Genomic DNA, 22,988 nt, shown 5'->3' with positions numbered 1-22,988 from the left:
AGAGTTGATTTCCTTTAGGATTGACTGGATTGATCTCCTTGCAGTCCAAGGGACTCTCAAGAGTCTTCTTTAGCATCACAGTTTGAAGGCATAATTCTTTGGTGCTCAGCCTTCTTTATGGTCCATCTGTTACATCTGTACATAACTACTGGAAAAACCATACCTTTGACTAGATGGACCTTTGTCAGCAAAGTAATGTCTCTGCTTTTCAGTATACTGTCTAGGTTTGTCATAGCTTTTCTTCCAAGGAGCAAGCGTCTTTTAATTTCATGGCTGCGGTCACCATCTGCAGTGATTTTGGAGCCCAAGAAAATAAAAGTCTCTCACTGTTTCCACTTTTTCCTCCATCTATTTGCCATGAAGTGATGGGACCATATGCCATGATCTCAGATTTTTCAATGTTGAGTTTTAAGCCAACTTTTTCACTCTCTTCTTTCACCTTCCTTCATCAAGAGGCTCTTTAGTTCCTCTTCGCTTTCTACTATAAGGCTGGTGTCATCTACATATCTGAGGTTACTGATATTTCTCCCCTCAATCTTGATTCCAGCTTGAGGTTCATCCAGTCCGGAATTTTGCACGATGTGCTCTGCATATAAGTTAAATAAGCAGGGTGACAATATACAGCCTTGACATAACTCCTTTCCCGATTTTGAACCAGTCTATTTTTCCATGTTCAATTGTAACTGTTACTTCTTGACCTGTATACAGGTTTCTCAGGAGGCAGATAAGGTGGTCTGGTGTTCCCATCTCTATAAGAATTTTCCAGTTTGTTGTGATCCACATAGTCAAACGCTTTAGCGTAGTCAGTGAAGCAGAAGTATATGTTTGTCTGGAATTTTCTTGCTTTTTCTATGATCCAGTGGATGTTGGCAATTTGATCTCTGGTTCCTCTGCCTTTTCTAAATCCAGCTTGTAAATCTGAAAGTTCTTGGTTCATGTACTGTTACTGTTCACTTGTTTATATAATTGGTCACAGTTCACATTTTAAGTAATTATTAATCAAATAGCACTCTTTTCCTCAATCTTTCATATTTCCTAAGTGACTACTGGTCACATTCACATAATGGTTCCTTCTTTGCCTTTCCTTGCTTTAAAGAAATATTGAGGTAAAAAATATATATATAATAAATTTCTATACAAGGATTCTTGTTTCTTTGCATGCCACATAATCTTTTGTACATTTTGAATATTATGTATTGACTTTAGACATCAGATTCCTCCCCTCCTCAGGGTTTTTTGTTGCTTCTTATTGTGGATTATTGTTAATTTCATTGTTGTTTGTTTAGTGTCTTTTCTAAACTATTTTTGTTATGTATATATTCTTTGTCATGTGTGGTTACTGAAGTCTGTGTTCCATTAACCTTGCGGTCAACTAGTATTTTGACCCAGTTGCCTTTAACACCTGGAGACCATAAACGTATAAAAGAAAAAGAAAAAAATACTGTCCTACTTTTAGTTGGATGGTTCTGTGTTTGGGTACTCTAGTGCTTAGCTGGGCTATTTACAACCCTGTCTTCGCCTTTATTTCCTGTTTGGATGGAGCCTAAGGGTCAGCTAGAGGTGAAAGTCTAGGGTCTTCTTAGTCCTTTTCTGTGTGTGCATTCAGCCTTGGAAATATTTGTGGACTTCTAGATTCCTTGTAAGAGTTTACAAAGCCCGTTTCTCCCCACGTATCTCCTTTCTCAAGCTCTCACTTGCCAGGCTTTTAGCTCTCTGTGTTATCCTGCCTATTTTCCCCTCCCCTGGGCTGCTTGCCCTGGGAGTGCTCCAAGTCAGGCAGAACAAAAGCACCTTCTTGTGCCAGTTTTTGAGGAAGCTGCCAGTCAGGTCATAGTGTTCACTCACGTTTCTTTGAGAGTAAGGCTTGTGTTGCTCCCTTGCACTGTTGGCCTTCAGCAGGTGTGCAGCTGCCATCCTTGCTGCCTTTGTTGCACTGGGGAGTGGGGAATGGTAGGTAGGCAATTAGAAACACCACATTGCTCGCTCACTTCAGTGTAGGCGCTTCTTTCTTTGCTAAGCTTTCTTGGTTGTTGTAATTTTTATTAGATTACACAGGTCTGCAGAAATTAATTCTGATTTTTTTTCCAGCCTGTGTGTGTGTGTGTACATATGTGTATGTGTGTGCAGTGGATGGAGCCCTGGAGTTCCCTACTGTGTCCATTACAATTTTGTCCTTCCCTTGCCGCCCTCCTTTTTCTTCCCACTGAACCTTTTCAAAGCATCTAACTTAAGTTTTTACAGTATTTTTTTTTTCAAGAACTACACCATATATAGAGAGTCACATATGGTTTAAAGACTAGAAGTAAACACTATACCCATCACTCCATCAAAGAAATAAAAATACAACTGGTATCTTAAAAGGTTCTTTTTCTGACCTAGAAGGAATCATTATCTTGAATTCTGTGTTAATTGGATATGCACATAAGTAGGAAAATATCATCCATAGCTAAGAGAAAAATCAGTCAATAGAAATAGACCTAGAAATGCTGAAATGATAGAATTAATACACCAAGACTTTAAAAACAATTATTTTTAAAAGTTTAAGTATTTATATGCAAATGTGAAAATACTTAGGGGAGAAATGGGTATAAGATATGACATAATGAAATAAAATTTTCAAGCTGAAAAATACTTCAGTTGTTGCTTTTAATTCAGCATTTTCAGTTTTTAGTGGGCAGATCATTTAAATAATCTGCCATATTTCTGTTCGCAAAGTTCTGTCCTCCCTTCCCTCCTATCCCCACCCCCGGAGGCTTTTTTTCATCTAATAATTCCCAAGCTGTGCTGTTAAGCTGTTTCATTAATTTTCTTATCATTAACTTTACCCAGTGTCGTAAGTTTAAGAAATTAGAAACAATTTCATCTTAGTTTTAACTTACCAAATGAAGAATGTCAATAATATGGCTTTTTCAGATAATAAAAGATAAAAATGCTGAGATCAAAAAAGGGGCACATAGTGAAGATTATGAATGAAGGCAGTAAGGACTAATATGGTTAAAGAGCTAAGTATTTAGTACAGAAATACTTGAGAATGATTAAATACAGAGTATATATACAGTTTAAAACTGTGCTTACATATTTAATATAAATATATTTTGATTTAAGTTTTTAATATGTGTGATAAATAGTGAATAACATTTTATACTCTTATTGTATATATAGCTATCATTATCTTTTTTCTTGAACTGCACATTTTTAATCATTTTGTGGGTGAGGCTAAGCTGTGCCTTTCTTGTTAGGACAGTACTGACAGCATAAACCTCTTTATGCACTCAGCTGTGATTAAACTAAGGTACTAAAATGCCCCCCGCCCCCCCAATTGCTAAACATGCTTTAAATCTTTCTTAGTTGCCATACTTACCAGTACTGATTTCAGGGCCATTGGGATTTATCTATATGTGGACCAGGTTAGGAAAATGAATTCTTTCTCTTGGTTAAAAATTTAAGTTTTAATTTTTTTCAAACATTTTATGACTTACTTTTGAATAAGTCTCCATTTGTGGTCAACAATATGTGGTTGAGACAAAATTTAGGTTGGGTCACTGTCTTATCTGTGATTAGAATTCTTAATTTTTAGCCCTTAATTCAGTTCTTAGATTTTAGTTCCTCTACCTGAGGCATTCTTCCCTGCTCACAAAAGCTGTGTCCGTTAGGTTTTTTTTTTTTTTTTTTTGCATTGGTTTTCTTTTGATATTGACTGAAATATATTAAAGTGTTGTTGGTTGTGTAGGATCAGGTATTTTTCATTTGAGGGAGCTAAACACTGGATCCACTTAATCCTTAATGTAACAATTATCTTGATTCTCCACATTGTTATAAAATCCTGGGTTCAGTGATGACCAGTTACATAGTTGGGAGAATTTAATTTTGGCTTTGAGTAAGTGACCTGGAGAAGGGAATGGCAACCCACTCCAGTATTCTTGCCTGGAGAATTCTGTATATAGAGAAGCTACAGTCCATGGCGTCACAGAGAGTAGGACACAACTGAGCAACACACACACACACACACATACACACACACACAGTCTTGACTTGAGAAGACTTGAGAATAGTCTCTGGTATGCTCAGTAAGATGTAATGTAGGCTGTGCACAAAAGTTTTGGTTTTTAAATAGTCACATTACCTTTGTTGGTGGCAGGAACTTTAATTTTTGAGGACTGTAGTATATATATAGCTTCAGCGTATGTATGATTGCTAGTTTTATAACATTCTAAATCCAGTGTAACTCAGTTGCAATATTTTAAGGTAAAAAGATAAAGTATGATTAATTTTGATATAATATATACTTTTAATCAGTGACTACTTATTTTAATGGAACTTCATTAAACTCTTGGGTTGTTTCCTTGCAAGTATCATTTATAATTTAAACAGTGTTAGGAAGACTTTCTATTATTGTAAGCTTTTTACAGAGATAAAACATTCATTATAAAAAGTAATGATGTTTTGCCATTTTTAACAAAGTGTAAGTGCTTGTAAGTGCTCTATTTTGGTTTATAAATTTGGCAGTTTGTGTATATTCCTTTAAATTCTACTTCTGTATGCTAACATATGTATATATTTTTTAATTCTCTTGTTATAAAATACAGTATGAACTATTTTCCTGTTTAAAAACATTTTTAAACAGTGAAAAAAGTGAAAGTCGCTCAGCTGTGTCTGACTCTTGGTGACCCCATGGAGTATACAGTCCATGGAATTTTCCAGGCCAGAATTCTGGAGTGGGTAGCCTTTCCCTTCTCCAGGGGATCTTCCCAACCCAGGGATTGAACCCAGGTCTCCCACATTTACTACCTGAGCCACAAGGGAAGCCCTTTTTAAACACCGTCGCAGTATTTTTTCACAGCATTATGGACCAGGCATTTGGTTTTGTTTTTTCAGTTAATTTATGTGTTTATTTCATATGTGAAGGGTTTTTTGTTAATTTATGTGATTATTTCATACGTGAAGGGTTTTTTTTTTTTTTTTAATTTGAGCAGTGTGGCAAAATTATAAAGAACAAAATAAAACCAAATATAATATTTCCTAGAGAGTAATCATTTCCTAGAGAGTGCATGCATGTGTGCTCAGTTATGTCTGACTCTTGGCAATGACGTGGACTGTAGCTCTAGAGGCTCCTGTTAATCATTATTTTCAGATAAAGTTTCTTTCCATTTTTTTCTGTGATTATATGAAAGGAGACAGAGATACATGTATAATGTATGTTTTAAGTAATACAGTTAATAGTATTCTTTCTTCACTTATTGTTGAGAAAATTGTTCCATATAATTAAATCATTAATGGCTGTAAAACACCCAAATTAACTACACTTCTGTTGTTTTTACGTTATTTCAGATGTCTGCTCCTATAAATTCTGAAATATTTTATTTCCTTAGGAAACTTCATTCCTTAGGGTTTAATTGATGGATGTTATTATTTATTCCTGAAGAGTCAATAAATGAACATTTTAGAATCAGTCTTTTGGAAAGGTGGTACAGTCCCCTCAGCAAGGCATGAGAGCTTATTACTCTGGACTTACCTAATGTGGGGCATCACAATTTTGTATCATTACCATTTTCATAGATGAAAAATGTTATTTTTGTATAGCATTTTTAATTAATGTGTGCTTCATACTTACAATGCATATGAAGTGCCATGTAGTTTTTGGAAATCGTGTGTGTTAACTGTAAAAAAATAAGTAGAAATAAAATTTATTTAAAAATAATACAATTTGAGTCACATCAATACTATATTAATTTCTGAAATATTAGCAGTCAATAGAAATTGCCAGGGATGTGCTTTTTCTGGTTTGCATTGTAAGGTGTGTAAGGTTTGAAGTCTGCTAATGAGCCCACCTTGAGTTTTGATGTGGTGTAACTCTTGTGAAGTTCAGAAAAGTGTTAGGTTATAACTACCGAGAATCATTTTCACCCATGGCTGACAAACATCTGTGGGAAATAGTTTGGTAAGAAATAATTTGATGGAATCAGAGTCATCGAGGCAATGGTTAACCTAACAGAGAGCAAATTGCTTGAGAGGCATTTATATTTGACGTGTTTATTATAGGCTCTTCTTATTTATTTGTATTAGGGATGTACTCAAGATTCCTAGTTAGAAATTGTTCTTTATTAACTTGATTTGTTTTGTGTATTTGAACACATTAAATAGCATTTCTTTTTTTCTTTAATGTTTGGAAATTATTACATTTATAAGTTAAAAGACATTCTTTGGGCTAATCTTCAAACTAGTCTGACTTTTCTAAAACATAATGCAATCTCTTAACAAATTAAAGAACAATGATCATTTTCAGTACACAGATCACATGTCTGTACCCACTGGTCCTGGATCTGCTGCGTTTGACCTGATTATGAAATGAAGGTGGTCCTTTATCTAATCATAGTTTTATGCCTATAGAAACTCTTAATAGTTTTAATTCCCTTAGAAACTTCTTTGTATACATAGCTGAGAACTTGAGTATAGACTAGAAAGTCTGTATTCTTTAAGTGTGAGTCCTAAAATTCATGTAACTTTTCCTAAAAGTGTACTTCTGTAGCTTCCAGGAACATAGTCACCACATTTTACTAAGTCACCTCAGATGGTAAAGAATCCACCTGCAATGTGGGAGACCTGGGTTTGATCCCTGGGTCAGGAAGATCCTCTTGATAAAGGAATGGCAACCCACTCCAGTATTCTTGCCTGGAGAATTCTATGGACAGAGGAGCCTGGTGGGCTACAGTCCATGGAGTCAGAAAGAGTCGGACATGACTGAGCGACTAATAGTTTCTTTCACTTGGTTATAGCTCATAGCATATTAAAGGAGGTACATTAAGGGACTTCCCTGGCAGTCCAGTGGTTAAGACACCCTGTTTCCTAGCCAGGGAACTAAGATCTTACATGCTTGGTGGCCAACATAAGTTTTTAAAAGGAGGCACATTACACGTTAGGGAAGAAAGGTGCTGCTAGAGCTGAACACACCAACTGTGAGAAAGAGACAAAAAATACAGTATTAAAACTTAGTACCCTGGGGCCATTTAGTATAGCAGCATTAGGCTTTACATCGTTAGGGCTAGATGACATAGTTTTTCATAGAAAAATACAGTGGTTATTCTCAGCCATCAAAAAGGTTAAATTCACGTGTCACATGTGTTTGACTGTGCTAAGAGTCCATGGGTGAGAATATGCTCTAAAATTACTTCTTCCTTTTCTTCTCTCCCAATATTTATATCTCATTTCTTTTCCTTATAGTGGCTTTTATTTAAGTATGAAGTATATTTTAATCTTAGTTGTAGGGTTTAAAAAAGTAAACTTTAATTCTCTAGCAGATTCATCTACTCAGGACATAATTTCCTAATGATTATACTAATGAGGGGTGGTTATACTTAAAGAGTGGAGAAGGCAATGGCATCCCACTCCAGTACTCTTGCCTGGAAAATCCCATGGACAGAGGAGCCTGGTGGGCTGCAGTCCATGGGGTCGCTAAGAGTCGGACACGACTGAGCGACTTCACTTTCACTTTTCACTTTCATGCATTGGAGAAGGAAATGGCAAGCTACTCCAGTGTTCTTGCCTGGAGAATCCCAGGGACGGGGGAGACTGGTGGGCTTCTGTCTATGGGGTGGCACAGAGTCGGACACGACTAAAGCGACTTAGCAGCAGCAGCAGCATACTTAAAGAGATTTATATCTGCACAAGTATGGTTTGACATACATAACTAGATACATTTATTTTTTTGAAGTATTTGGTTAGGCAGAACTGTGATTGGTCGAGGTATGAGAAAATTAGAAGGTGAAACAAGATAAAGGCTAATTATGGAAAAGAGTGAAAAGGTTAGGTAAGTATGACTGATTGTTGGGAAAGAGAAAATAGTTACTCTCAAGATCAGTATGGTAATAATTTTATTCTTGGAATATTCATTAAAAAGAAGTTTTTCATTTTATATTTTAATGTCACATTTTCCCCTAGGCATTTTATAAATATTCTAGACGTTGTCCTTTAGATTTTAAGAGTTAAGGTGTTATATAACTGATTAAAATGATTTTTGATTATTAGTAGGTAGTATAAAAGGAAGAGAGATAAGTGAAACCCAGTTATCTTTTGAGTAACAGCATTTTTCCTATTCTGGAATTTTAAAGCATTGTTTTAGAGTTGGACTTTTATGTAGCCAAATATATAAAATTGATCCAAAATAATTTCACTACACTGACTTAATAATTGAATTTGGCCCAGGCTTGTAGGAATCCTGTGGGCATGTATATATTCGACTTTTGAGCAGGTTACTAGAGAAGTTAGTTTTAATTAATACTCTACAAAGTAATACTAAAAGACGGATATTTGGGTGGGTGTTTGCTTCTTTCTAGTGGGCTTACCAATTGTTTCTTTTCTCATTATGTTTTTCTTGGCTTTAAAGAAAAAACTTTTTTTTTTTAAAGCTCTTCTTGCTCATTGCTTTTACTGTTCCAAAGTGAAACTCACATGTATGTCTCTTATTTTAGTGTATTGGTATTTAATACAGAGTTAATGGCACTTTTTCTCCTTTGACGCCAGGAGAGGCTATTTCCTCCTCTGCTTCTCTCGAACATTATCTTTGTAGCGTTTTCACTGGATTTCAATTAAGAGGCTGTTTATCAGAGGCTACTACTCCTGCAGATAGACCCAAAAGCCAATGGATTCTTGTGACTTCAGTAAGGAATCGTGGGAAGGAAAGGAGAGATTTCTGGGTCTGTCTTCAGTAGTAATAAATAAAAACTCACAAACAAGCCAGAATAAATTCAAGTTTTTTCCCCTAGGATTCTGTTTATTTGTGTGGAGGTGAAAGAAGAATAGGAGAAACTCGTTGGCCTTCTGTGTGGGTATGAGGAAAGGTTGCTCAACAGATTATGGTTATCTTTGCCTACTCATTTTCCTTACCTACTTACCTCCTCCTGTTTTATAGGGAGAACATGGATAAGGGGAAAGAACACTCTGGGTTGCCGCACATCTCTGATCAGTATTGTTTTTCTTTGTTGGTTGTTCTTATTTTACCGGTAAAGGAACTGAGACTTAGTCAGAGGTTACTGTTTCCCTTGACTCTTTCTTCGTTGCTTTATTACTGGACCCATTTGTGAGTCCATGTGTTTTGCCCACTCTTGAGTTTGTGAAACTATCCTAAGTTCCTTCTTATAGAGGAGGTGCCTTAAAAAAGTAATCATTTATTGGTTAGTGGTTTCAACCTGATTCCCTTCATCAACTGTTTGCCATAATGGGACTGCACTGGTTTTGATCATAAAATACACTTTTGGCTAATTTTTTGTTTTTTGGTTGTGCTGGGTCTTCGTTGTGGTACACAGTCTCTTCATTGTTGTTCTCAGGCTTTCTCTAGTTGCAGCAAGCAGGGCTACTCTGCTCTCTAGTTGCAGTGCGTGGGCTTCTCCTTGCTGTGGCTTCTCTGGTTGTAGAACACAGGCTCCAGAGCACGTGGGCTTCTGTAGTTATGGTTCATGGACTCAGTAGTTGTGACACACAGGCTTCGTTGCTCCACAGCATTTGGGATCTTAGTTCCCAGGCCAGAGATTGAACCCTTGTCTCTTGCATTGGCAGGTGGATTCTTAACCATTGGACCACCAGGGAAGTCCTCTGGCTGATTTTTGACAACCATAATGAGTGGGATGTCTTTCTATATCTTTGAAATGAAAACTTTAGCATGACATATATTATAATGCGGAGAAGGCAATGGCACCCCACTCCAGTACTCTTGCCTGGAAAATCCCATGGACGGAGGAGCCTGGTAGGCTACAGTTTATGGGATCACTAAGAGTCGGACATGACTGAGTGACTTCACTTTCACGCACTGGAGAAGGAAATGGCACCCCACTCCAGTACTCTTGCCTGGAAACTCCCATAGACAAAGGAACCTGGTGGGCTGCAGTCCATGGGGTCGCTGAGTCAGACATGACAGCGACTTCACTTTCACTTTTCACTTTCATGCATTGGAGAAGGAAATGGCAACCCACTCCAGTGTTCTTGCCTGGAGAATCCCAGGGACGGGGGAGCCTGGTGAGCTACCGTCTATGGGGTCATCACACAGAGTCGGACACGATTGAAGTGACTTAGCATAGCATAGCATATTATAATGACTGTTAACTTTGGCTGCTCATTGAAATTTACCAACATTCTGAAACAACTTCATGAGAGAATTGGCTGATGGGAGTTAAGTAGCATTTTTGTATGAACAGTTTTTCAACCAAGGATGGTTGTACTCATTTTGTTGCACAAGTAATGTAATAAAAATAATTAAAAATGAAAAGAAAGTGGAAATTTCACCATCCTAACAGAAACTGTTTATTTTCCATTCTTGTGTTTGACTGTAAAGATAATTTTTATTATTAATGTCATAAATACATATTTATAGTCTGTAAAGCCATATTTTAAACACTAGGGATATTGTTTTAAACACTTGGGAACGTTTTAGGGGTCTGGGAAAGACTGGAAGGTTATGCTTCCTTATAGTTTGATAAAGGACAACCCTTAGGAAGGAACTTTGAAAGAGTGGAAGAGGAAATTTAAGGAAATGAAAGGTAAGGTATACTTTTAGAACCTTAGTGTAACATAGTACTGCCTTGCCATGCCGGGGGCTCAGGTTTGATCCCTTGTTGGGGAACTAAGATCCCACATGCTGTGAAGCAGCCAAGTCTGCCACTGTAGCTCCTGAGCCCACGTGTTCTGGGAGCCTGTGCTGTAACTGCTGAGCCTGTGAGTGCTCTAGAGCCCAAGTGACAAAACAGGAGAAGTATGTGCACTGCAGAGAGAGAGCCCGCGCTCCACAATGAGAAGCCCCCCCCCCCCCAAAAGACTTAGCTGTTGGAAACTCTGGGAGAGGAAAAAACCCAGATTTCTTTGTGGCTAGTTCATACATAAAACTAAGAAAAATCTGAAATATGGGAACAGTCATGTTGTAAACCTTTATGCTCCATCCACGAGAGAAGAATAAAAAGTTACAGGGTAAGGATTTCAGAAGGTGAAAAATGTTCACTACTCAGGGTAATTGAGGTGAGAAAATGGAATAAAAATACAGTGAAATGTTACATGAGATATAATTAGAGCCTAGCAGGTGCTACTGTGAGATGTTACTGCTTTGTATGGCTTTTCTATAGGAGTTAGGAGAAATACAGAAGAGAATTCAGGTTTTATGTACAGCATCACTACAAACCCAGCTCCCCTTCCTTCTTTCCCATCCTGTTGGCTGTTCTTCTTGCTCAGGGAAGTTTAATGATACTATCATTTTATAATGAAAAGCTTTACCAATATTAGTGTTGAGTCTTTGTATGCTTTGAAATGAATTTGCAGTGTCCACAACCTTAACCTAGCTCAATGCAGGTAGCTGCATTTGTCATCAGACATTGGACTTATGGTAATTTTGTTTGATGTATTTTAGCCTTTTTCCTTCATAAACCCATCTGTTCATCATATAAATGTTTGCCTTAACCTACTTTGGAGTAACTTTTTATGTTGAATGCTATTCATTTCCTTAGAATAATACATCAAATTATTGTTTAGATCTGAAATTGAGAAATGGGAATTTTTCCTTGTATAAGGAACAAAAATGAATTAAATTTGTCCAGTTAACAGTACTAACTATGATACTCTGAACTTCTCTGTTGAAAGCATTATCATTTCAGACTCTCACTATTTATATTCAGTCTTGTTTTTGTTTCTGGAGTGAACAAGGTACTTTTTAGTTAAACGTGGTGCTTTTTTCTTGTTTTATGAGTTCCCATCCTTGTTTTTGGCAGCATGGATTGTTTAGGCTGAAGGCTTTAAAAGCTGTATTTCATTTTATACCAGAGACTGCAAATTGGTATCTCAGACACTGTTTAAAATTTTTTTAAATTAGTTTCCAGTGTATAGAAAATGGGATATTTTATTGTAATTTCAATGTTTAGCAACTCCTGAAAAATCAGAGCTGCCAGCATTGGACCTGAATTCATTCATGTTCTTTCTTTAGCTGTGTTGAGTCTTGGTTGTGTTATACGGGATCTTTGCTGCATCATGTGGGATATTTCCTTGTGGCACAGGACTCAATTTGTGGCGATTGGCAGTGTCCAGAGTCTCCAGTTGTGATGCACTGGCTTCTCCAGTTGTGGTGTGGCCGCCTAGTTGCCTTGCAGCATTTGGGATCTTAGTTCCCCGACCAGGAATTGAACCCATGTCCCCTGCACTGGAAGGCAGATTCTTAATCGTTGGACCACCAGATGAGTCCTAGTAGTCATCACTCTTTATATTAGATATCCAGTCTTTACATTCAACATCCTTCTTAGCATTGCAGTTTCTACATCAATGAGTTTGTTTTGTGCCTTTTTCAGTGGAATTACCTAGAGACTCAAAAACCATGGTCTGCTTAGATTATCACTCAGTTTTGTTGTGTGTGTGTGTGTGTTTAAAATTATTTATTTATTTTTGGCTGTGCTGGGTCTTTGTAGCTATGCTCGGGCTTTCTCTAGTTGTGGAGAGCAGGGGCGACTCTCTAGTTTCAGTGCTTGGACTTCTTGTTGCAGTGGCTTCTCATTGTGGAAGGGCATGTAGGCTTCACTAGTTGCGGGGTGTGGGCTCAGTAGTTGTAGCACATGGGCTTAGTTACCTTGTGGCATGTGAAATCTTCTGGATCAGGGATCGAACCAATGTCCTCTGCATTGGCAGGAGGAATCTAAACCACTGGACTACCATGGAAGTCCCTACTGTATGTGTGCGTTTTTAAAAAATCTTTAAACAAGCAGTATTTTCCTTTTATTATTTTTATTTATTAAGGGAAAAGGTATTACATTTTATGTCTATAACATAAATACAAGGATATGAGCATGATAAATTAAGCTAATTTTGAAAAAAAACTTCTAATAACTTAAAATCCAAATAAGTATTACTTTCTTAAAGTAATCACCTCAAGAGGCCAATTCTAAAAGTGCTACTCAAAACACTTTTGGAAGAAAATGGTATGTCTTTTAAATAGTCTCAGGCATATCAAATCTTTATCCTTTGAGAGTAGATACATTTCAGTAACACTTGAAAGATAAATATAATTTGACAAGAAAATCTAGCAGGACAAATTTTATGAAGTATCACAAAGTCAGTAAACTTGAAGTCTAATAGGTTACTATCTGGATAAAACCAAATTTTATACACCTTCATAGTATTAATGCGTTTGCACATTTGTTCAAAAGAAATAGTGCTCCAGGAAAGAAGATATTATAGATTTATGTTTATACCCATTAACCCTCAACCTTAACCCCTGCCCTGCCAAAATGGCATGTAATGAATTAGCAATAACAAAAATAATACTGAAGCAGAAGTAATGAAGAAAACTTCAGGGTGATGAAAACAGATAACAGACCTAATTTAATGCCACAGATTTAAAGGACTGTCTTCCAGGAACAGTATATTTTGGATTAGATTGAAAGAAGTTCAGCTAAAGTTATCCTTTCCAAGAGGATCGTACTGTCGTCAGAACCACAGAATGTTTGAAAATCCTTACTAACATGTCACAGGAAGAAGCAAGTGAGGTACATGGTTCATTGTGTCCTGAGGCCACAACAGCAAAGTCATAAAGACACTATGTATGATTTATTCACATTATTCATAAAATATTTATATAAGTGCATATTTTCTCTCCTCTCTGATAAAAGCTTTTAATGTCACAATTGGCTTACTTCTGCAGGAAGAAGTCTCCACCAAATTGACATGAACGAAATTCAGAGATGAGGGCCAAGACAGGAAGAGTAGTCATAAAATCTTTTCCTGAGCTGTATAGCGGTTTCTTAAGCCCTAGCTCCCTGTCCATCTCTGTCAGGTAGCGAAATAAATGAACCAACTAGAGAATCTGTAAGTCTTTACTGGATAAACAAACTCTGGAAAAATCTGTTGGACTAATTGTAGGCCATTTTGCTTTCTCTCAGTTTAGGAATTATTTTTAAAACAGAGGTATGCTTTAAATAGATGAATTGTATGGTATGTGAATTACACCTCAAGGAAGCTGGATTTTTTTGTTTTCTTTCTTTTGACTGTGCCACATGGTTTGTGGGATGTTCATTCCTTGACCAGGGATTGAACCTGCGCCACCACAGTAAAAACTCCAAGTACTAACCACTGAACTATCAGGAAATTCCCATCAATGAAGCTGTTAAAACAAAAAAAAAACAAATTTGATGGCGAAGTTCTGCCACAAAAAAGGAGCATAAATACAGTATTAAATGATGAAGAACATCAGTGTGGGAAATAGAAGACATGTTAAGGGAGGGAAAGTTAGGTTGACTTCCTAGCAGAAAAATTGTGGACATATTTAAAAATCGCCACACACGTTTTTTTGTTGTTGTTTCAGGAGGACAGTTGTGAGGCCAATGCACTTTTGACTCAATGGGGCTGAATGGGTAAGTGAGTACAGGGTTCTTTGTTAAGTGTGACAGACGTGAGATAGCTCAGACTTTGAACACATGGCTGGGTTTGACTGTGTGATCTAGTCAGTGAATATAAACCCTGTGAGCTTCAGTTTCTCTGTCTGTGGCAAGGAATGTCTAAGTCCATGTTAACTTCACAGAAGAGGTCACAGTCAGTCATTTTATTTTAAAAAGACTTTTATTGTGATAAAAGCCCTATAATATAAAACATACTGTTTTAACAAGTTTAACTGTACAGTTCAGTGGCAATAAGTGCATTCACATTGTTGTACAACTCTCACCATTATCCATCTCCTGAATTTGTCACCGTCCTAATCTGAAAATCTGTCCCCAAAAAGTACTAACTCCGCAATCCCCCTCCCCACCTCACGCTCACACCCTGGCCCTGGCATCTACCAATGAATGTACTTTCTGACTCTATGAACTTGACTTTTCTAGGTACCTTGTATAAGCAGAATCAATAGTATTTGTCTGCGCCTAGTGTATATTGGAATGCATTTTTAAGATTAACTAAATATATGTCCTTAATATATGCACCTTTTCCCCGCTGTGCTATATAGTAGGTTTTCATTAGTCCAGTTCAGTCATTCAGTTGTGTCTGACTCTTTGTGACCCCGTGAACTGCAGCATGCCAGGCCTCTCTGTCCATCACCAATTCCCAGAGTTTACTCAAACTCATGTCCATTGAGTCAGTGATGCAATCCAACCATCTCATCCTCTGTTGTCCCCTTCTCCTCCTAACTTCAGTCTTTCCCAGCATTAGGGTCTTTTCCAGTGAGTCAGCTCTTCGCATCAGGTGGCCAAAGCTATATGAGTTTTACCTTCAGCATCAGGCCTTCCAGTGAATATTCAGGGCTGATTTCCTTTAGGATGGACTGGTTGGATCTCCTTGCAGTCCAAGGGACTCTCAAGAGTCTTCTCCAACACCATAGTTCAAAAGCATCATTCTTCGGTACTCAGCTTTCTTTATAATCCAACTCTCACATCCATACATGACTACTGGAAAAACCATAGCTTTGACTAGATGGACCTTTGTTGACAAAGTAATGTCTCTGCTTTTGAATATGTTGTCTAGATTGGTCATAACTTTTTTTCCAAGGAGCAAGCTTCTTTTAATTTCATGGCTGCAGTCACCATCGTAGATATTTTGCAGCCCCCAAAAATAGTCTCTCACTGTTTCTATTGTTTCCCCATCTATTTGCCATGAAGTGATGGGACCGGATGCCATGATCTTAGTTTTCTGATTGTTGAGTTTTAAGCCAACTTTTTAACTCTCCTCTTTCACTTTCATCAAGAGGCTCTTTAGTTATTCTTTGCTTTTTGCCATAAAGGTGGTGTCATCTGCATATCTGAGGTTATTGATATTTCTCCCGGCAATCTTGATTCCAGCTTGTGCTTCATCCAGCCCAGCATTTCTCATGATGTGCTCTACATATAAGTTAAATAAGCAGGGTGACAATATACAGCCTTGACATACTCCTTTCCCAATTCGGAACCAGTCTATTGTTCCATGTCCAGTTCTAACTGTTGCTTCCTGACCTGCATACAGGTTTCTCAAGAGGCAGGTCAGGTGGTCTGGTATTCCCATCTCTTTAAGATTTTTCAACAGTTTGTTGTGGTCCACACAGTCAAAGGCTTTGGCATAGTCAGTAAAGCAGATGTTTTTCTGGAACTCTGTTGCTTTTTCGATGATCCAGCGGATGTTGGCAATTTGATCTCTGGTTCCTCTGCCTTTTCTAAATCCAGCTTGAACATCTGGAGGTTCACGGTTCACGTACTGTTAAAGCCTGGCTTGGAGAATTTTGAGCATTACTTTACTAGCATGTGAGATGAGTGCAATTGTGCGGTAGTTTGAACATTCTTTGGCATTGCCTTTCTTTTGGGAGTGGAATGAACATTGACCTTTTCCAGTCCTGTGGCCACTGCTGAGTTTTCCAAATTTGCTGGCATATTGAGTGCAGCACTTTCACAGCATCATTTTTTAGGATTTGAAATTACTCAACTGGAATTCCATCACCTCCACTAGCTTTGTTCGTAGTGATGCTTTCTAAGGCCCACTTGACTTCACATTCCAGGATGTCTGGCTCTAGGTGAGTGATCATATCATCGTGAGTATCTTGGTCGTGAAGATCTTTTTTGTATAGTTCTCCTGTGTATTCTTGCCACCTCTTCTTAATATCTTCTGCTTCTGTTAGATCCATACCATTCTGTCCTTTATAGTGCCCATCTTTGCATAAAATGTTCCCTTGGTATCTCTAATTTTCTTGAAGAGATCTCTAGTCTTTCCCATTATATTGTTTTCCTCTATCTTTGCATTGATCACTAAGGAAGGCTTTCTTATCTCTCCTTGCTATTCTTTGGAAGTCTGCATTCAAATGGGTATATCTTTCCTTTTCTCCTTTGTCTTTCACTTCTCTTCTTTGCATAGCTATTTGTAAGGCCTCCTCAGAATCCATTTTGCCTTTTTGCATTTCTTTTTTTTTTTTGGAGATGGACTTGATCCCTGCCTCGTGTACAAAGTCACAAAGCTCCATTAATAATTCTTCAGGCACTCTGTCAGAACTAATCCCTTGAATCTATTTCTCACTTCCTCTGTATAATCCTAAGGGATTTGATTTAGGTCATACCTGAATGATCTAGTGGTTTTCCCTACTGTCTTCAATTTAAATCTGAATTTGGCAATAAGGAGTTCATGATGTGAGCTACAGTCAGCTCCTGGTCTTGTTTTTCCTGACTGTATATAGAACTTCTCCATCTTTGGTTTCAAAGAATATAATCAGTCTGATTTCAGTATTGATCATCTGGTGATGTCCATATGCAGAGTCCTCTTGTGTTGTCGGAAGAGGTATTTGCTGTTACCAGTGCATTCTCTTGGCAAAACTGTATTAGCCTTGGCCTTGCTTCATTCTGTACTCCAAGGTCAAATTTGCCTGTTACTCCCGGTATCTCTTGACTTCCCACTTTTGCATTCCAGTCCCCTATAATGAAAAGGACATCTTTTTTTGGGTTTTAGTTCTGGAAGGTCTTGTAGGTCTTCATAGAACCACTCAGCTTCAGCATTACTGGTTGGAGCATAGACTTGGATTACTGTGATATTGAATGGTTTGCCTCAGAAATGAACATAGATCATTCTGTCATTTTTGAGATTGCATCCAAGTACTGCATTTCAGACTCTTCTGTTGACTATGATGGCTATTTCCTTTCTTCTAAGAAATTCTTTTCCACAGTAGTAGATATAATGGTCATCTGAGTTAAATTCACCCAATTCAGTCCATTTTAGTTCGCTGATTCCTAAAATGTTGATGTTCAATCTTGCCATCTCCTCTTTGACCACTTCCAATTTGCCTTGACTGATGGACCTAACATCCCAGGTTTTTAAGCAATATTGCTCTTTACAGCATCAGACTTTACTTCCATCACCAGTCACATCCACAACTGGGTGTTGTTTTTGCTTTGGCTCCGTCTCTTCATTCTTTCTGGAGTTATTTCTCCACTGATCTCCAGTAGCATATTGGGCACCTACCGACCTGGGGAGTTCATGTTTCAGTGTCCTATCTTTTTGCCTTTTCATACTTTTCATGGGGTCCTCAAGGCAAGAATACTGAAGTGGTTTGTCATTCCCTTCTTCAGTGGACCACGTTTTGTCATTAATTACCTATTTTATACCCAGTAGTGCATATATATCAATCCAGATCTTCCAATTTATCTCATCCCATTTTCCCATCTTGGTGTCCATACGTCTGTGTCTCTATTTCTGCTTTGCAAATGGGTTCATCTTATGCTTTTCTAGATTCTGCATATGTGCATTAATGTACAATATTTGTTTTTCTATTTCTGACTCATTTCACTCTGTGTGACAGTGTCTAGGTCCAATCATGTCTCCGCAAATGCACACAATTTCATTCTTTTTTATGGCTGAATAATGCTCCATTGTCTCTATGTACCACATCTTCTTTGTCCATTCCTCTGTTGATGGACATTTAGGTTGCTTCCATGTCCTGGCTGTTGTAAGTAGTGCTGCAGTGAGCATAGGGGTGCATGTATCTTTTGGAATTACAGTTTTCTCCAGGTATATGCCCAGGAGTGGGATTGCTGGATCATGTACATGGTAGTTCTATTTTTAGTTTCTTAAGGAACCTCTGTATTCACCATAGTGGTTGTACCAGTTTACATTTCCCACCAACAGTGTAGGATTCTCTTTCCTCCATACGCTCTTCAGCAAAATTTATTGTTTATAGATTTTTTGATGATGGCCATTCTGACTGGCGTCAGGTGATATAAAAATATAAATGTCTTTAATAAACCTAAGTCCCTTTTAAATATAAATGTCACTTCCCTACTTTAAATGCTTAAATGGCTTCTCATTTGATAAATGGTGGCTTATCAGCAACCTATAAATCCTGAATAGTGGACTCCTGCCTCCTCTTCCCTTGTAATCCCCTGCCTTGTTGGTCTTCTTCTACCAAGAGTCTCTACAGGGTTTTTCTCTTTCTGGAGGCTCTGATCCCAGCTCTTGACATAGTTGGCTTCTTCTCATCCTTGAGGACAGTATTTAAATGTAGCTTCTATTAAAGGCCTTGATCACCCTCTTTCTAAAACTCTCCCTTTGCCTTCCCCATTATCTTCAGCAGGTCTTTGCAGCATGACGCAAATTTGCAGTTTTTTTTATGTGATTGTTTGTGATGCCCACTGTAGACTGTAAACTCTGTGAGCACTAGAACTGTGTATATGGTGAGTTCACTGTTACATCCCTAGTGACTATCCTAGTTTTAGGCACATAGGAGACAGTTAGTAAATGTTTGGTTGAATTAAGAACTCCACTTTGAAGAAAAAAGAACTCCACTTTGAGTAAATACATGTGCTTGTACTTTTCCTTTTTGACGCCAAGAAATTATGCAGACTCCTTCAGTAATTGCTGTAATTCTTTTTGTTTCTTTTATTAGAAATAGTGTTTTAAAACACATATCTGTGTATCTTTTTTTGGGGGGGATAGGGCATTCTGCAAGGCTTGTGAGATCTTAGTTCCCCCAAGCAGGGCCCAGGTCCCAGTAGTGACAGTGCTGAGCCCTGGCCACTGGATCCCAGGGAATTTTTTTATCTTTAAGGACTTCATTTTTTAAGAGTAATTTTAGATTCATGGCAAAATTAAGAGGAAGGTACAGAGACTTCCCATATACCCTCTGCTCCTACATATGCATAGCCTCCCCCATTATCAGTATCCTCCATCAGAGTGGTACTGTTGTTAACGATCGATGAACCAACACTGACACATCATAATTATCTAAGTCCTGTACTTTAAGCTTCTGGCGTATTTCAAACTAGTTTATTTTTCCCTCCTCCTGCTGGAAGCACAGGGAGATTTTTTTTGGTGTTGTACATTATGTGACTTTGGACATAATGTCCATATAGTAATGTCCAGCATGTTCATAATTTAGACATGTGTAATGACACGTATCCACTATTATAGTATCATACAGAGTAGTCTCACCACCTAAAATCATCTACGCTGCACTTGTACACCCACTTCCCTTCCCGTGGTAACTTCTGATCTTTTTTACTGTCTCTATAGTTTTGCCTTTTCCAGAATGTCATATAGTTGGAATCATACAGTATATAGCATTTTCAGATTAGCTTCTTTCACTTACTAATGTGCATTTAAATTTCTACTTTCTTTCTGTAGCTTGATAGCTCATTTCTTTTTAATGTTGAATAATATTCTGGATATTTGGGCTTTCTGATAGCTCAGCTGGTAAAGAATCTGCCTGCAATGCAGGAGACCCCAGTTTGATTACTGGGTCGAGAAGATCTGCTGGAGAAGGGATAGGCTACCCTCTCCAGTATTCTTGGGCTTCCTTGGCAGCTCATATGGTAAAGAATCCTCCTGCAATGTGGGATAACTGGGTTCGATCCCTGGGTTGGGAGGATCCCCTGGAGAAGGGAAAGGCTACCCATTCCTATATTCTGGCCTGAAGAATTCCATGGACTGTATAGTCCATGGGATCGCCAAGAGTCAGACACGACTGAGCGACTTTGACTTCACTTCACTTCAATATTCCGGAATATTGAAGTGAATAGTTTATCTATTCACTTGAATAGTTGAATAGTTTATCTATTCAACTTCTGAAGGACATTAGAGCTCTTAGCTTGTTTATAATAGTTGTTTTAAATTCCTGGTCTGGTAATTCCATCATTCTTGCCATCTCTTGTTCTGTTAGTTGCTCTGTCTCTTCATATTGCATTTTTTGCCTTTTAGTATGCCTTGTAATTTTTTCTTGATAGCCAGATATGATATACCTGGTAAAAGGAATTGCTGTAAATAGGCCTTTCATAATAAAATGGCAAGGTATAAGGGGAGGGGAAGATCAGTCTTTCAGTGAGCCTGTTTCTCTGAACTGTGAGTTTCATGTGTGTCTCACTTCGGTGGAACAGAATGGCTAGAGTCGTTTGGGGTTGGGCATTTCCCTTCCATCATATGGAAGGCTAGAGAGAGCTGGAGTTGAATAGTTGTCTTTTCCCAGGTCAGTTAGGCTCTGACAAATAATACCCGAGGAAGTTAGGCTGTGATTAACTATTTTCTCCAGAGGGCAGGCATCCTTAAAAAACAGAATCCTCTGGTATATTTAAAAATAGTTCACTTTTCCATTCCCCGACTGAAAGCTCAAGGGGATTTTTTTTTTTTTTCTCTAATATTTGCTGTGGGAACCTGGTCCAGGTCCTGGAGGCAAATCTCACAAAATTGTGGGGTCCCTCCTGTGACCTGGAACCTTTAACTCTTAGAGCTATTTACACTGAGCATCCAGAAACTCGTCAGTTACAGTTCAGGTTTTCCTTCCCTGGCACTGGTTCCTGCCACATACCCTCTACTCCAGTAAGCTGTGACTCCCTGTTTTCACTTGTCCTTCTCCAATCTGGGCATCAGTGGTTCAGCCTATACTCTTCCCTCTTTTATGGATCTGAGAGCTGTTGATTTTTCAGTTCCTAGAGTTTTTACCTGTTAGAGCGGTGACTTCTAAGCTCTTTACATGCAGAACTGAAAACTGTAAATTCCTTGTACATACTTCTCTCCTTTCCTTTTCTTTCCCTCTTTTCTTTTTTTTTTTTCTGTAAGAACAATTTAAATCTTTCTGTCCTATAGTAAAAGATATGGTAAGTTTCAGGTATGTCCCTTTTTTGTGGGAGAAAGTGAATCAAATGGAGGAAAGTAAATTGGTGTTGGGGCTGAAAATAAATTTGCAGATTTCTGACTTTGGTCTTCTACTTCACCAACTGTGTGTCTGTGTAAAACAGGCTGTTTTTGCATGGCTTAGAAAAATATATAGGAACTAAATAGTGATAATGCCAGAGAAACTTTCAGGTGAGACCACTTGGTGTCTTGGTTGTTAGATTTTATTTTCTGATGCTGTCTTATGACTTTTAAGGTGCGTAAAAATTTGGGTAATACTTTGCTAATGATTAGTGCCTTTTCTACAGTTAACACATTGTATATAACTAAGCAGGATATAGTCATCATGGTACTTGGAATTATTATGTTTTTCTTTCTCTTGAGAATGATGGCAGGAATTATGATCTCTTAGATCAACCTGTTAAATCTGTTCTTCGGTTGAAAACCAAGATTGAGAACTCCTTTATTATATATTCCTTTATTCATTGAATATTTGAGAACCTACTATGCCAGGCCCTATGAATAAAATGGTGAATGAGAGTTCCTATCTTCACAGAATAATATACCAGTGAACAAGCAGTTACAGTGCAGTGGTTAATGCTATTTGGGGATGCTAAAAGAGTCTATACAAGAAGCGAAGTCACTCTGTCATGTCCGACTCTTTGCGACCCTGTGGACTGTAGCCCACCAGTCTCCTCTGTCCATGGGATTCTCCAGGCAAGAATACTGGAGTGGGTTGCCATTTCCTTCTCCAGGGGATCTTCCCAACCCAGAGATCAAACCTGGGTCTCCTGCATTGCAGGCAGACGCTTTATCCTCTGAGCCACCAGGGAAGCCCCCCCACCCGCGCCAACAACAGATCCCCAATTTGCCCTAAACTCTATCCCCTAAAAGGGAAAAAACCAACTCTTTTTCTAATGGTCTGTAAGAGGGGCCCAAACCCAGAATTGAGTCAAAGGAAAAGTTTTCCAGAGAAAGGTACATTTAAAGTAAAAGCTAAAGAGGAGCAAGTGTTAAGGAACTAAGGAGCAGAGATAAAAGGGGATCCAGGCCAAGGGCCCTTTGGTGAAAATGAAGTGAGTTTGGTATTCATTAGCATGTAACATAAGGGAGTGATTTAACTGAAATGAAGCTGTAGAGGTGAGCATGTCCCAGGTCAGGAAGGACTGTAAGCCCCCACTGAGCCACCTGAGAAGCATTTTTTAAGGGCATTGGGAAGCTCTTGAAGGCCTTCAAGTTGGAGGATGACATGATTAGACTTGCATTTAGAAAGTTCCCTCTGGCTACAGTGCTACACAAATTGGTTTGGAGAGAGAGGTAAGGGGGTTGAGGGGAAAAACCTGAAAGCAAGATCAGTTGAGAGATTGTTTCATTCCTGTGGGAGAATGGTTTCCTTTCAGAGTGATACTAATGAAGACTAAGGAAAGCTTAGA

General features: G+C 38.2%; 1 protein-coding gene across 24 annotated transcripts in view; it reads left to right on the top strand.

Annotated features, from left to right (window-relative positions):
- Window positions 1-22,988, top strand: part of CSNK1G1 (casein kinase 1 gamma 1) — a 155,133-nt gene that overhangs the window by 11,036 nt on the left and 121,109 nt on the right. For 9 of the 24 annotated variants that reach the window (XR_015134734.1, XM_086321465.1, XM_086321464.1 and 6 more), the window contains exon 2: window positions 14,318-14,366. The exons of the other annotated variants lie outside the window; for them this stretch is intronic. The gene's annotated coding sequence lies outside the window, so the exon portion shown is untranslated. The remainder of the gene's footprint in view (window positions 1-14,317; window positions 14,367-22,988) is intronic. 24 annotated transcript variants of the gene reach the window in all.

Source organism: Bos grunniens, chromosome 10 (assembly GCF_055505025.1).
Source record: "Bos grunniens cultivar Pamir isolate PY7600 chromosome 10, Bosgru_T2T1.0, whole genome shotgun sequence".
Lineage (NCBI taxonomy): Eukaryota > Metazoa > Chordata > Mammalia > Artiodactyla > Bovidae > Bos > Bos grunniens.
Note: the sequence above shows the minus strand (reverse complement) of the source record. Positions and strands in the feature narration are given on the sequence as shown.